Below are 16,825 nucleotides of genomic sequence, written 5' to 3' on the forward strand. Positions count from 1 at the left end.
CTGTGAACTTCTCTGGCCCTACTCAGCCCAGGTGATTTTCTCCAGCAAGGTTCCGGAGCAGGTACAGGAAGTGGGTGCCTGGGCTTATTCAGGTGTGGAGAATTTCCAGGTGGAAACAATTAAGTATAAATGGCTTTAAAAATTGAAAAAGTTAAAAGAGGTGGACCGTGAATTCTAAACTGAATGAGGAGGGAAGTGGACGCAGGAAGAAGTGAGAGAAAAGGATGAACATGAAATTTGAAGAAATGGGAAATCCAAAGAGGGAGAGGTGTAGACCAAAAAACAAATATACCTGGAAAGTAGTATTTGACTTAGAGGGTGGATTTTTGCAACACATATTTGAGCAGCTGAGTGTGGTTGGTGGGGTTGGAGAAAAGAAAATGTCTCCAAGTTAAAGAACTCGAGGAACTGAGTCCAGTTTGTGGTACGGAGTGGGTATTGAAATCAGCCAGATTAGTAGAAAAACTGAAAAAAATCCACACATAAGTAGATGAAACAGAATAATCAGGACTTCAGTAAAGGGCAATGATTGACAAAAAGAGACTGAGGAAGTTATGGCTCCATGGTACGAGGCTCAACAGAACAGAGGTTGCTTTTCAAATATTTTAAAGGAGACCATGCATATAAAATAATGTGTCTAATGAATATGTGCAGGTTAAAATAATAAAGTGATGACTCATGTTTCCACATTACAGCCTAAGATCCGGAGTATTCTGCACTCTGTGATGTATTTGCATCCTTAATACTACGTTTCTTCTTCAAGCCAATAAAACCAAGTGATGTAGGACATAGTTGTTGAAGTGATGGATGTCAAGGAGTGTATGGATCATGGCATGGGTATTAGAGGGGGCAAAGTTAAGTATTTGAACAAAGGATAGGGGGCAAGGTGGGTTGGGAGAGGGGAAGCAGTAAGGGGAGGAAAGAATGCTGCAGGACATTTGGCATCAAGGACTGATACTTGGGGCAGGGTTGATGCAGAACAGGGCACGTTCAATCCTGAGTCTCCTATGGGGAGGATGTGGGCCCTCAGGGTTCACAAGATTCTCTTTCAACCCAGAGAAAAGTTGTGGTAATTTTATGGGACAGGGAAGTTTGCACAGGATGATGGATACTGGTTGGGAATGGGTGCCTCTTGGAGAATTTTAGTGGATGTCAGGAAGAATGAAACACTAGGCTACTGAAAGCCATGTGCTTGTCACAAGAATGGTGCAGCTTTGCTGTGGATGGTGACTTATGTGTTGAACATTGGTGGCCAACCTTTGATTCAAGTATTGTTTTCTAATTGTTAATTCATTGCACTTCTCAGTTTTCTATGGCAGGAGAAGAAACGGAAATGGTAGGTTGTTTTCCTTCTTTAATTTTTTAAACTTGGTCCAGAAGTTACAAGTATAAAAGCCATATCCACGGGGTGGATGACATAAACTGCCAGATTATTTTGATTCAAATACAAAGAAGAGAAAAATAAAAAAGAAATTAAAATAGAAAATAAAGAGGTAGATACACTTGTGGAAATCTTTTGATTATAGCATGCTGCCAGGAAAAGGATTTCAAATGTTAAGAACCAAGATAACAGTCCTTCCTGTAGCCAAAATTATGTGCTTAAATCATAAAACTATAATATATGTTGTAACTTAAGAGAGATGGGTTCTGCTGTGAGTTACAAGGCTCAAAACCAAATACTGGAACATCTGATTTGGCAGCTTTAAGAGACTTTATTTGCTCTGTCTGAATGTTAATGTCTCCCAAATTTATATGTTAAACTATTAAGGGGAGGGGCCTTTGGTGGTGATTAATTCATGAGGGTGGAGTCTTACAAGTGGGATTAGCGCCCTTTTAAAAGATGCCCCAGAGAGGCCTCTTCCTTCCACCACATCAGGAAGCATCCAAAAGACCTATGTTCCAGAAAGCAGCCCTCTGCAGACACTCAATGGGTCAGTGCCTTGATTTTGGACATCCTAGCCTAGTGAATTGTAAGAAATCAATTTCTGTTGTTTATAAGCCATCCAGTTCACAGTATTTTGTTACAGCAACCTGGATGGACTGAGACTCTTCAAAATCCTCTGCAGATAGGAGACAATATAGGGAATAACTCAGTAAAGGAAAAGCCAGTGGAGTAAGTTACCTGCATTTGCCATTCCTTAGTTTCTGCAAAACATGGATCTCTTGGATGCTTTCTACCTCAGTGCCCACCTTCATGTCTGTGGGCTGTTTATGCCTCACAGCTGTTTGGTCCATTGAAATCCTTTTTTGCTTTCTTTATCTCAGGGAATGAATTTTCAAAAGGAATTTTACCAAGAACCAGTGAAACTAAGACATGACAGTTTTATGCTAAGCAAGAGATTCTGATCTAAATTGCTGAGGAAAATGACTGTGGTAAATATTTCTTAGTTGATGACTTAAACCAGCTCAGCAGATTAACCAAAACACACCCTGAATGCTTGCAGCTGGTGACGGACACATTCACTTTTGCTCCTTCTAGGTAAGTTGTAAGCATGCCAAGGCTCCCTCTGTTTGTATCCAAGTTTGCCAATTTTATTTAATGAATGTTCTTAATTAAATGTTATGCAATCTCTAACATGGATACTACTATAAATCTTAAACGATGGCAAATTATTAAGAAAATTGCTAGGCAATACCAAGCAAATCCAAAATAGGAAAGATTCTGTATTTAGAACACTTGTTATCTGTCATGACACCTCAGACACTGAAAATAGTCTGGGGACTCACAGGGAGTGGTAAAATTGATCTAAATCTCCAACGAGAGGTGCATGCTCACAGAAAATTCCTTAGCCTGACATCAATTGATTGGTGAATAAATGGATCTAAATATATTTTGAGACAAAATGTCTAAGGCATATATATGTAATGCTAATGATTCCTGTTTTAAATTATTATTATTATTTTTTGTCTTGTGAAGGAAACAATGACCAATCCTATTGACAAGGATAACCTACATGATGTGGGTTAGCACCTGAATACGTTTGAACATACAAACTTTCCGAGATAGGCATAAATAAATATATTTTTTCTATAATAAAATGAGAAAAGTTTAGAGTTTCCAGGGTGATTTCAGGTAGAAGGAAGTGAAAAGGGGTCAGAAAAACAGAAAATAGAGATAAAGGAATCCACAAAATGGCAAGAGACTGAGAGCTGCCTGGAAGTGACTGGCAGGAAGGACCTTGTGGTATAGAGGTTGGGAACGTAAAGAGAGAGATGTTTAAAATAAATATGAGTTAGCAAATATTTACTCATATGACAGATATTTATTGAGGGCTAATTGTTCTGAGCATTGAGAATCATTCTCAACATCGTTACAGCATGAATAAGTGAACTTATACCTTCCTCATTATATGCTAGTAGGAATTTCAAACTAATAAAAATGATTAGGTTTTTCCAGACCTCCAAATCTGTGCCCTGAACCGCATGCCTAATTGTGGGCATTATGGTGAGAAGCTCAGGTCTGTGTCCAGATTAGCGAAAAACAGAGAAATAAGAGGCCACACGATCTGCAGAGCCAGCAGGTGAGACAAGAGAGATCATGGCAACGCAAGACTTCAAGGATTTGGTCAACTATTGGGAATGATGTGTAGACTTTCTACAAGTGTGGAATACGAACTGAAGCAGTCTCATTCAGACCACAAGGCTGGCTGACCCCATTGACTGCAGAGACACCAAAACGCTAGGTTACCTGTCTAGTCTAGCAGCAGCGCCTGGGGTACCTCAGGTGACAAGTGACTTCTGTCACTTTTCTTAGGTGCACTTGTTTCCAGGACCCTCTTCTTACCACTCCAAGTAAAATTATGTACCCGATAAGCAAAGCCTTTTTCCTCCCCTTCCAGGCCCATTTTTAATTGTTCTTGTGTACCTGGAAGGGCGGAAAGCACAGGTTGTCTACTTGCCAGGGGTAGCTGAAAAATCTGTTGTTTCCTACTGATTTCTTGCATTGGCACTCCTGCCCAGGTGACAGTCTTTACAACTATGGGATGTCTGTGTTGATGACAATAGCCAGGCAGCTTAGTTGTAAGAGTTCTCTGGGCCCTGACAATAGTTTAATCTTTTCCCTCTTACCTCAAACACAATAGAAAAGAAAAAGAGGCAGGTACTTCCTAGGCTGCCAGAGCATGATATTTCAATATTGGTAAAGGATCTGTACTTTTCTCCATAAAAATCAGGTATTACCTTTGTTTTATTCCCCTGGAGTGGTTGAAGGATTACTTTCTTAGAGTTATGTCTGTTGATAGCTTGGGAAAAAAAGAAAGAAGACAGTAATTAGTTCCTTGGAGTGTACACGGAGGAATTGTCACTTTTGTTTATCCTTAGCAGATGGTTGGAATGGCAGGAAAGCATTTAAAAAGCACAATGATGTACCTGAGATAGTGGGGTGCTTCTTTGAGTTGTAGAAGACAATATGATATTCTTAACACACACACACACATACACACACATACACAATTTACAGCTAAAATGAATGTAATTTTATCTGTTTGTTAAACATATGAATCACCTAAATTACCGTTTTGTTTTCTCGTATCTGAAATAAATTTAGTTTGTATTCATAGATTAAACCTAAACTGTGACCCTTGCTGGAGTTTGAACATGGATAAGTGTGCCAGGTGATTGATGGAACTCGCTCACTTGGTATCCACTTGCCCTAGGCTGAAGAGCCACCCTAGATGTAATCCATTCTCAGGAAAACAGCCAAACACGGTTCCTTGTTCAGAGCTTCATTGCCATGTTACTCAAATCGGTCTCAGTCCAGCCTGTAGATGTGTGCCTTAGCTCAAAGGAATAAAAACCCTGGAATAAAAAACAGAAAGAACAATTTGACAAAGCACTTGGTGGGGTGTTCAGTTGTAGATGCCATTGCTTAGGGGCCCCCCTAACAGATTCCAGCTCATGCAGGAGAGGGTGCTACTCCGCAGCTGGTTGAAGACTTTGATACTTGGGGGTTGCTGGGAGCTGGTACAGCTGTGGCAGTATCCAGGGGAGGACTGCAGTACACAGTCCTGTGGTGGCTGCTTGAAACCCTGGGGCTCAGTGAGCCTATAGCATTATTGGGTGGGTTTACTGGGCAATATTCAAGATTGCCAGCAACTTCTAGAAATGCTCACAGGGCAACAAATGGAAATAAACTACTATTAATGTAGAACATTGCAAACCCACTGTACAGAATTGTGGATTAATTTAAAAAAATTTTTTGCACTCAGGGCCTCATCCATGCTAAGCAAGTGCTCTACACCGCACTCCTGGGTTAATTAAATTAGACAATGATATAAGGCTCCTGGAACTTAATAGGTGCTCAACAAATTTTATCATTATTCTTTGATACTTTAAACAGCAGAATCAATCATTCTTTCTTTTGGGCTTTGGGCTTCTTTTTCTATTAGGCGCATTTCTTTGTAATTTTAATTTTAAATGTATCTAACTGAAACTAATTAAATTGAAAAATTTATGCATATGCCAGCTCTATTATGTTACAAAAGAAGGGCCATGGAAGAGCTTTCAGTTGCTGCATTCTAGCAATGAAGCTAGATGTGAGCAAATAATTATCCCTAAGACTAACATTTGGAATCAGCCACAGAAAAGCGTTTAAACAATATTAATTTGGACATATTTCTTTATTGCCTGAAATACTATAAAGTAAGACAGCAGGACATATCTAAAAGAAAGAGAAGATGTTTTGAAATTCAGAGTGATATATATGTCTTTACACACTACCAGTAAGATTAGAAAAAGGTAATTTCTTTAATGCTTAAAACCCAACAAAATCATTGGAAGGACGAAGAATGTTTGATGAAATCAGGTCAGCTTTAAGGTAATGAAAAGACCAAGTGGGAGAAAATCCTTTTTAATCCTTCAAGATTGCAAAAACCAATTGCCTGGGGAAATCATATCAAATGTATTAAATTCATCTGTATTTCACATGTATTTCTTTAATTAAAACTTGAAAAGAGTTGTTCAGGCTTGCAGTTGGAATAATAATGTATCAGTTCTGATTGGGAATTTGTCTGTTTGGAGCCTAGATTTTTTTTCTCCTCCAGGTTTCAAACATCTTCACGAGTTTCCTAAACTCTCAAAGATCTAAACAGGGATGGAATGACCCTGAACAATAAAAATAAAAGAGAAAGAAGCCAAACCCACGTACAGCTGGCTCCCACAACATCCCTCTGAAAGAAGAGAGGGTCTAACGGTGTTTGCCAGAGTCCACAAAACAAAATGCAAAGCTATAAATTCAATGGGGGAAAAATGCAATTATATTGGAAGTGTGAATGTGAGACTTCCTTGCCAAAAAAAAAAAAAAAAAAAAAAAAATCCCCAAATAGAAGGGAAGCTTCAAGGGCAGACTGAAACATTAACATGAAATTAGCAGAACTGAGGGAGATTTGGTTTCACGATGAGAAAATTTGGAGAAGTCAGGTCACAACTTTCCTGACATTGATCTTCTCATGTATTCTGGGTGTAACTGTGGCTCAGAGAGTATTAGATACTGCATGACCTCCCTAGAGACATTAAAAACATGGTCACGTGTGTGTTCTTGTATGAATGGTCAAGAGGAGCAAAATAGGCTTGCAGCTTTTTTGTTTTGTTTGAAAAAAGGTCTTGCTATGTTGCTTAGCTGCCATCCTCTTGCCTTAGCCTCATGAATTCCTGGATTACAGGCATGAGCCGCCACAGCTGGCTGGGTTTGCAATTGAATGCTTTCAAGTTTAACTTTAAAAAGGGAGAAAAAGATGACAGCAACCTAAATACGTCTCCTCTGCCGCATGTTGGCTTAATAAATTTAGGCAAGACGGCAAATGAGAAAAATATACATGAAACAGAAATTATGCAACTGGAAGATAAGAACTTGAAAAATCACGAAAGAGCCAGCAAAATGAATGTCAAAGTTCAGGTACCATAAAAACCAACACCTGCCATTTATTGAGCATCTACTGGGAACTTGATAAGAGCTGGGAAAATCATGGAAAAAGAAACCTCCATAAAATAAAAGCAAGAGGAAGTTCAGTGGCATAATTGACTGTCACTGATGGAGTATGAGTGGGAACGTGCCACTGAAACTGGCCTCCCTTCCCCATGTTACTGTGTTTATCTTCCCTACTGTATTTCAGAAGGTTTTATTATCTTTCTTTTTATAGAGCAAGAAAGCCCTCTGAGTCCCAGATCATATGAGGGATAAGCAGTGCAGCCAAAATTTGGATCAATTCTGAGCTATTTCTACTCAGAGCTTATTATCCAGAATGTAATATAGAAAGGATAGAACTGCATGTTCAGACTCATGCACGCGTAGAACCTATAAACAGTTTATGAGAACTGATCTCATAATGCATGATGAAATGAACAAACACTTTGAAGAGAAAGAGACACTACAGTACCCAGTGCTGATCCCTTAGTATCAGGATGTGAAATCCAGCAATACTATTATTCTTTGTTCAAAGTGATTTTAGCCTGCTTTAGTTTGTTTAATCTTAACGTACATGAAGGTATGGATAACTGCATGCATGTTTAAGTGTATAGGATTAATAACCATATTACTAAGCTGTTGGATAGTTGAACAGAACCGTTTTCAGTCTCACTGTTTGAATCCCCACTTTGTATGTTTCACTTTTGTATCTTGAGCAACTATTTGTAAGAGGACAATATGTAATCGTCAACTAGTGGTTTCTTACTGTTTATTTTTTCTGTGAAAGCATGCATTATTTCTACCCATTTTCTGTTTTTAGTCTTTCTTTAATTAAAATTTAAAAAAAATTTATCCAGAATGTGAAATTATGTGCCATGTAAACCATCTTTACTAAGCTTTTACAAAAAAGTAAAAAATAGTGCTAAATACAGTGGCACATGCCTGTAATCCCAGCTGCTTGGGAGAGTGAGGTAGGAGGATTGCAAATCTGAGCTTAACTTGGACAAGTTAATGACATAGTTAGTCCCTTCCTGAGCTCCATTTCCAATGCCAATCAATCCATCAGTCGCTAATGAAATGCTCCTGGAACCATGCCAGTAGCTGTTTGGAATGCAGATGTGGCCAACCTGTGGCCCACTGTTTTTTGTCTTCTTTTTAAAAAATATTTTGATAAAACACCTAAATATAAGGGAAACTTTGTTACTCATACACTTTATATGATATACTTTTTTATGTGGCCCAATACAATTCTTTTTCACTCAAAATATGTGTCAAAAACAAAACGCTGAGTACACTTCATTCTTGGTAGATCCCATCTCTGTATGGTGAATGGAGTGCAGTTTACATTGTGAGCCCTTACCCTTTTCTTAACTCCAGATTAAAATATGCAGTGTCTCCGGACATGTCTTCTGGGATATGGAACAAACACCCCAAACCCAGCAGGTCTGGAACAGAGCTCTGATTGCACCTTGTTCCTTTTCTGGTTTTCAGCATCCTGGGATATGGTGGAGACCTCGATCCGCCCTACTACTCTATCCAAAATTTCAGGAGTCCTGGTTACTGTTTCACCCCCTCACTCTAGCCAATAGTCAGGCAACTCTGGGGTCATCTTTCTAAAGACACCCACTTCTTGTTTCCCTGCTGTTATCACCCCAATCCTCCTCTTCAACTCTGACCCTGGGTACTGTTGAAGCTTTCAAACAGGTTTTCCTACCTCAGTTTCTGTCTTCTTACTGTGCATTTCCAATACAACAACCAATAAACTTTACCCAAAAAACAAAACAAAATGAAGCAAACAAAAAACCCAAACAACTAAGTCAGATTATGTGCTTCTCTTTCCTAAAACTCCTGGTGTCTTACTATTTAGTTAAATGGTAATAACACAGTACGTTTTTCAATTATTTTTATTAGTACATGCGTGCAGTACATATGATTATATTCCTGTCAGGGAGTTGGTGTGTGTACATAACACATCGTAAATATTTCATCTTCTGTCTCCCCCTTCCCTCTCATCTTCATTGATTTTTGTTGTTCATATTTCCATCTGCCAGCTTTAGATTTATTTTGTTCTTGGTCCCTATGGTTTTGAGGAGAGACCTTAGATTATATTAGGAGGCTGAAATTTGAGTCTTAGTAAGTAGCGCAGGCTGACCTGGAACTTGATGCAAGCCTCCTGCCTCAGCCTCTCAAGTGCAGTACAGGTGTATATCACCACATCTGGTGAGGCTGTATTTTTTTTTTTTTTTTTTTGTCTTTTTTGAGATGGGGTCTTGCTATGCAGTTCAGGCTGGCCTTGAGCTCACTTTGTAGCCCAGGCTGGTCTCAAACTCGCAAGGATCCTCCCACCTCAGCCTCCCTAGTGCTGGAATTACAGGCATGAGCCACGCCTGGCTTTTTTTTTTTTTTTTTTTTTCATATTTTTCACGTTTTCTCTCTTTCTTCACCTTAACCTTTGTTCTCACAGGACAGCTTTCCACTGGGCCGTGAATGGCACAGTTTTTTCTTTTCCACATCTCTATTTGTGATGGTAACTTTCATCAGGTGGAACATCTACGCTCGGCACCATGTTGATTTAATTCAGCTGGTATTAAGTTGACCATCAGTTTTTAGCCTTCGTGGCTAGCATGGATTTTTAGATCCGTAACTCACAATTTGCTCAGTTTTTTTTTTTTTTTTTTTTTTTTTTGGTCTCTGCTGTAATCATGCTGAGTGTTCTTTAGTATCATGTGAAGGAGGGGATTCTAGCTGCTCAGGAGGTCTTCACTGATGGCTCCTTGGACAGGAGGGATTGCAGAACAGGTTACTGAGCTCTGTGTGGGCTCTCCTGACACCGTGGTGACAGTGTGTTTTCCTGGCTTCTTTATTAGTTATTACTGGATGTTTGCAAAAGTCCTGATTCTCCAGCCGAGCTCCTTTGTCACTACCCAGGGGGTAATGGTAGGGAACCTTGTTCACTGGCATTTGAGAGTAGAAGTTCAGGTTCTAGTGTGATCTCTACTTCTATCCTGATGGGAGACGGAAGCTCACTGCCAATCAGTGAAGATGAAATCTCTGGCTCCCCCTGTGGCCTTCTCTGATACTACCCTTTAGGTGCCTTTTACCTCCAGGCAAGGGTGGGGAATTTGAGCTCTGCCCTCAGCTTTCGCTGCTGCTGCTGGGCCTAGGTCTCTCGATCCTTGTGGCATTTGGCCGAAGATTTATCTTATTAAGCTGCCGTTTGCTGGTACTCTGAATAGACAGCAGGCTTTGGTTGGAGATTTTCTTTTTGTCTGCATTTGTTAGTGTCTCCAGATGGCCAGCTTCTTCAGTCCCAAATGTGGGAAATAAGGGGCAAACAGAAAACCCAGGGAACTCAGCATCATATTGTTTATTGGATTCTGAGTCCTCTGATTTATCTCTCTTTTTCTCTCCACCGTACAGTCTCTTTATGTGTATTTGCTATCTAATGTCCAAGCCTTCTGGTGTATTCAGCAGGAGGAACAGGGAAAAGTATATCTACTCCATTTTTTGAAAAGTGGACATGGGGCTGGGGATTTAGCTCAGCGGCATAAGCACCTGCCTTGCAAGCAGACAGTTGTGAGTTCAATTCCTAGTACCGAGAAAAAAGAGAAAGACAAAAAAAAAAAAAAAAAGTGGACATGTAACATGGAATTTCATCATTAATTTTCTTCCTTCGTGGCTAGCATGGATTTTTAGGTCTGTAACTCATAATTTGCTTAGGGAGGTCAAATGATTTTTATATAGCATTCGATTAACTGAGAAGGAAGCTCGATGTGGGCTCTCTGTGTGAATTAGCATCCGATTTTGTGGAGGAAAAGAGCTTAATCTTAAGTGACATTCATGGCCCAGTGAAAAGCTGTCCTGTGAGAACAAAGGTTAAGGAGAAGAAAGAGAGAAAACGTGGAAAATATGCAAAGAGCATTTGCCTGTGTGCATTGTCTGCAATAATGGAGAAGTACATGCATTATGAATATGTAATGAGCCTCTTATTTTACTCAAATATTGCATTATCTAGTTTAGTCTATGTTGTAGTCAGGGGTTTGAAGGGGAACAATTAAAATCATGACATGGAATTTATATTATTTTATAATGGTCACTAAGAGCTAATATAAGTCAGGAAATCTGTCCACATCACTGAAGACAGAATATTCAGCCAAGGGCCTGAATCCCACAGCAGTGTCCTACATGAGCCCAGATGAAGACCTAGTACCCATGACAATGCCTCCCACAAGTCCAACTAGAGGTCTAGAGCCCACGAGAAGGACTCATGCCAGTCTCTTTTACAGATCCATGCTGGGAAGGCACAAAGGTCAGTGGGGGAAGCTAGATGGTATGCCAGTGGGGTGAAGGAGCTGTGCTGATAGGTTGAGGGTTTTACAATGGGGTAACGAGTGACACTCAAAATTAGAACCAGAGCTGCCCTGAAGAGTCCCCCAGCCATCCTCACCGACATGGAGGTCCCGAGCTCCTCTACTGATAAGAACAGTCAAATATATGCCGGAAAGCCAGCATGATGAGCTTCTCCTGGAGTTAAATGGCACTCATCTTCCCCTCCGGAGCCAGGAAGCAATCCTCGTTATAAAGACCAGGTCTTCTCCAGGAGAACCAGCAGCTCAAACAGCAACACTTAGAGAAACCCACAGTGCCTGGCTTTTTCTTTTCCACGTGTCTATTTGTGCTGGCAACTTTCAACAAGTGGAACATCTACCTATGCTCAGCACCATGTTGATTTAATTTAGCTGGTGTTAAGTTGACCATCAGTTTTTAACCTATTAACAGTCGACATGGCTCAGAAAGTATTTGTACATATACAATGAATTTTATGTGAATAGTGCAGTTACTAGAAGGTAAAAAGATGATACTGAAACAGCAAATAGCAACACCAAAACAACACCCAGGATTTGGAGGCAGATTTATTTACATTGACTAGCACTAATTGGGATCATTCCCAAAATACCAGGCCCTGATCTCTGGTGGTCTGGGACTTATATGGGATAAGCAAGCGTGCTGTACAGAGGCGGAATGGTTGTCAGCTGGAAACTGGTTCTTACAATATGTATCACAGTGACCAGCCAATTGTAAGAAACAAAAGTAACAGGAACTGTAATCGGCACTGTTACCTGGGCAACCAACAAACTGAAGTGTACTGGTGTGTGTGGGAGGTACATTTTCTATTGCAATATGACAACTTCAGACTTAGGTATTTAACATTCTGTGAGTTTCTCCAGGCTCAAATTAAGGTAAGTAATCAAAGTTTTTATTTCATAGCAAAGTATTTTATGGGGGATTAAAAATTTTAGGTTAATATTATAATAATATTACTTAGATGCCAACTTTCATTTCTTTGCTCGATTAAATATGATGTGCTACAATGAAAAATAAAATCCTTTTTACTTATGCAGCAATATATTCTGTATTAAATATTGCATGTTGTATCAGTATACCGGATCTCATTAACTACAGCCCTAACTGTTTTGATGTACATGAACCTAGGTTTATCCTTGCCTCCCTTAGTTATTTGACAATGATGATACAGTAAAATAAGTTTAGGGTAACAGCATGCCACACAAACACTGTGCGGAGGTGCAGGGTCTCTCCAGGGTCATGGAAAGCCTACTGTTTCAAAATGTGGCCTTAAATATTTCTTTGAGTGAAATACCAAATTGCACTTATTTTTTCATAGTACAGTTCTAAATTAGGAGGGGCAACCAACTAGTAGTCCCCAAAGACTTTATTTCAATTAGTATTTTATAACTTTAAAATTTTTGATTAGCGCCTGTTCCCAGGAATAATCTCACCTCCCCGATGCGGAGCCCGTAGGGGTACGCAGTGCACCTTAACTGGTTTTTTCATTCCTCCCCCTCCCGTCTCTTGATTCCCTTCCCGTTTGAAATCAGATTTTCGATTAGGGTTAGGGAAGACGCCTGTTTCTTTCCATCGCTTCCGCTTTAGGCCTGACCTGTCCTCAGCAGTGAACAGGGGCACCGGCACCTTCCCGCGGCCCTCTCCCCAGCTGTCTGCTGGAAGAGGAGAGAGTAACAGAAAGAGCCATGGACCGCACAGGACAAAGAATGAGCAAGATTCCCAGCCCCTGGGAGAAGGCGGCAGTCTGCCAGACTTTTTAAAGCAGCCCTTTACATCTGATTTTTTGTTGTTGTTTTTGTTGCTGAAGACATCGCTAAGGACCACAAGGCCACCGGAGCTTTTCCCCAGCGGAATCACCTTCCTCGTGCAGCTGCTGCTGACTGTGAACCGAGTTCTCCGGAGGCCGGCTCTCTCCAGCAGGTGGCGCTGCCGCAGTGCGGGCTGCGGCGACCCCGCCTCGTCTGTAAGGTCAGTGCAGTGTAAGGGGGGCCTGCTAGAGATTTCTGGAAAATATTTCTAAATCTTAAAAAAAAAGAATTATAGTGTGGGATGGCAGCGGGAGCCTCACTGCAGTCTAAGATGAAACCAAACGGCATTGTCACAGGCTACTCAGTTCCTGGGCTCGCATTTCTTTACTTTTTCTTTTTTAGTTTTTTTGAGTAAAATCATATCTATTTATCATATGTAATAAGATGTTTCAAAACGCATTCACTGCAGGAAGACTAAACCGAATGGGCTAATTAATATGCATTATACAAGTGCCATTTTTGGGGCGTGTCATGAGAACATCTAAAACTTTCCTAGCGATCTTTAAGTACATTGTTATCTTCTTTCTCAAACCCTGACAACCACTACTCTGCTCTCTGATTATGAGTTCGACTTCTTTGATTTTTACATGTAAATGAGAACACTTGGTATTTGTCTTTCTGTGTGCAGCTTTTTCCACTTTACATAATGTTCTGTAAATTCATCTAGCCTGGTGTAAATGGCAAATGTTCCTTCTTTTTCGGGGATGAATAATATTCCCTTGCATAAGTGATCATATATGCAGACCACATCTTCCTTATCCATTTATACATTGATGCTTTTAGATAATCTATTATGTGAAGTACAAGTAATATTTTTATTGATCTCAGTACAGTAACAGCTTATGTATCTGTCAGGTGCACCTAAATTAGTTATAAAGTTTTGAATGACCATCTTGTTGACTAAAATCATAGTGCATCTACTCAAGAAAAGTGGGAACAAGACATAAAGATAATTTCACATTTAAATATCAGTATAATTAAGAAATCAGTGGGCATTATGAATGAAATTTCCATAATGTCTCATTTTAATTATTTTGGGTATACATTTCCTCAATATGATAAAGGAAAAATGTTAGATTAAAATCTGAAATGTGCATTTGGGTTTTGATATAACAGCTTTCTTAGCCTCCAACAAGAATTACAACCCCTATAGGTTTTCATGGATGCAGTATGCTTTGATTGTAATTGAACTGTAATTGGCTACATATGGTGAGCTCGTCTCCCCTCCATCAGTGATTATCCCCCTCTCTGAATGAAGACGCCTATTGAGGATGGAGGGTCACCGAAGGTGTGAGACTGTGGGGCAGCGGGGACTGGGGTAGTTTCAGGGTTGAAAGCCAAAAGGTGCAATGTGGAGGGGAGAATCAATAGCATACTGTGCAAGCGTGCCTTAGGACAGGAACAGGTACGGTGAAAACACAGGCAAAATGAATGCGTTCAAACAACGTGTACTGTGATCTCCTGTAAGTGAAAATCGTTAGCTGAGTGAAGGGCAAACTATCACTGACACAGTAAGCTACATGAAGTACTTAGCTGCATTTTTATAGAACGCTCAAATTATAAATAGCATGGCAGTAATCATCAATTGCTTTGGAGACAAAAGTAAATAGAAAATGTCTATCAAAAAAAAGTGTATTAACCAAAGAGATTCCCTTCCATAGCGGTTCTCTGGGAAAAAGTAGCCTCCTCAAAACTGGATTCCAAAGGGCTCCCAGTACCCTCCACTGCTGGCCTATGGCCAATGTCTTGCACTAAGAAAATACTAGAAATCTTCTTCTATTAATGGTCACAGCGAGATTATCTTCCGTTTTTCTCCATAGTTGAAAGCTTTGGTTTTTGCAGGACACGATGAATAACAGGTTCTAAGTGTAAAAAAAAAGTCGCATTCTTGCCATTAGGAGAGTTCTAAGCGGTTATATTGACCTGAGATGTGTGTCTGCGCTGCATGTTAATGCTGACTCAAGCAATATGTGTGTGTGTGTACATGTGTGCATGCGTGTGTTTTCCACTTGTCCCCAGTCATTTCCACCTTAATTGTAATCTATAAAGTTTTGCTGAGAAAGATCTAATTAAGTAGCAACTTTTTGCACTTTTAATCTTATTTACTATTTTCCAGAATGTGTGTGTAGCTATATAATGCTTGGTCTTTAAAAGTTTAATATATTTTTAAGTTTCCCTGAAAAAATCAGTAACTGATATCAGACAGTTGTTGCTGAAATTCCTGCTCTATACCCCCAGAGCCATTTTATGCATTTTATATTCTTTATTTTGTGCACATCATCCTTCCATCATTGATTAAAAATCCAGAGAGAAAGAAGGCTTTATTTAGCTTTCTGGCTGTTACTCGCACAGCCTTTTAAATTAAAAGGGTTTGATACTATGTTAGGGAAAATTACCATCTATATTAATGCAATAAAACATATAAGAACTGATTTAAAATGCAACCTAAATAAATTTATTTCTATTAGTACTCTAGACTTCATGTGTTTTGGTAGGGATTCCTTAAGTGTTTGAGTTTTCTATTTTCATTTGAGATGAATCTCAAGAACAAAACCTGTGTCTCTGTGAGATTTTTCTCCTCATTGTCCACAGGAAAGCTCCATCCAGAATCTCAGCTCTGTGGTGCTCCACGTGGCTGTGATTGCTTCAGAGGTGACCACAGCCATTCACATGGGCTCTGAATCCAGCCTGCCAGGGGTCAATCTCTCATCATGTTTAAACACAAGAATCTCGATCAAAGATCAAAGTTGGCTTCAGAGACCAAATCACTCCTTTCATAAGGGATCACGGGGACTCAGCCCTGTCTGGGTGTCTGGTTTTGATTTAGATAAAACTAGATCTAAGCACAAAAAAAAAAAAAAAAAAAAAAAGAAAAAAAAATTATAGTAAAGGTGCAGAACTGCAGAACACAACTGACAAATGTCAAAGTGTTACATTTAAAATGAAGGAACAATACTGACACAGAACATGCTGGAGACACTTCGAAAATAGAGAACAAAATGTACTGGAAGAAAATATAACAGACTTCACTATGAATGGCAATTATATTCTGCTGTGATGAAAACCAAAAATCTGTTATGTGTAAAATGGAAGAAAATCAAGTGGATGATACTGAGGGGTGTTTCAGAAAATGCACAGTGAAGTTGACAAAACGTTTTCTTCCTAAATTCATAAAAGAATTAATAAAAATCTGAACTAAAACCAGACGTAAGATTTTTTTTTGTCTTTTTCCTTTTTATGGGTACCAAGGATCGAACTCACGACTGCCTGCTTGCAAGGCAGGCGCTTATGGCGTGGAGCTAAATCTCCAGCCCCCAGATTCAAGATTTTTAAAGTAATTTTTAAATACTCTGTGTCTTCAAGTTTAGCACATTCTAAAATAGCTTACGTCTTAAGAATGCATGCCGATGAACTCACACACAAAGGTAATTTTTAAGTGGGGAGATGGAGAACTTACTGTTAGAAATTTCTGGAGAATTTTCTATTAGAAAATTATGAGGGGAAAAAAATCCTTTAAAAAGATACTTCATAGAAGCCGGGGTTTAGCTCAGCGCTGTAAATGCCTACCTGGCAAACTCAAGGTTGTGAGTTCAATCCCCGGTACCAAAAAAAAAGATACTTCATAGAAAGTGAAAGATCATTGAAGCCACTGAACAACTAACTGTCCATAGGATAAAAGATCCTTCTGTCACATCAAAGAGCAATTAATTCAAACTTTGAAGGCTTGTAAGTACTTCTTCTTAGACCTTTA

The 16,825-nt window shown here is 39.5% G+C and overlaps 1 long non-coding RNA gene across 1 annotated transcript; it reads left to right on the forward strand.

The window, feature by feature from the left end:
• The first annotated feature begins 2,275 nt into the window (after positions 1-2,275).
• LOC134473436 (uncharacterized) lies at positions 2,276-16,370 on the forward strand. Its single transcript, XR_010043642.1, has 3 exons — positions 2,276-2,479; positions 13,074-13,234; positions 15,667-16,370. It is a non-coding gene; the product is annotated as an uncharacterized LOC134473436 (long non-coding RNA).
• The last annotated feature ends 455 nt before the right edge of the window (positions 16,371-16,825 follow it).

Source organism: Cavia porcellus, unplaced genomic scaffold (assembly GCF_034190915.1).
Source record: "Cavia porcellus strain 051 isolate PalLab524CR breed Dunkin Hartley unplaced genomic scaffold, mCavPor4.1 scaffold_27, whole genome shotgun sequence".
Lineage (NCBI taxonomy): Eukaryota > Metazoa > Chordata > Mammalia > Rodentia > Caviidae > Cavia > Cavia porcellus.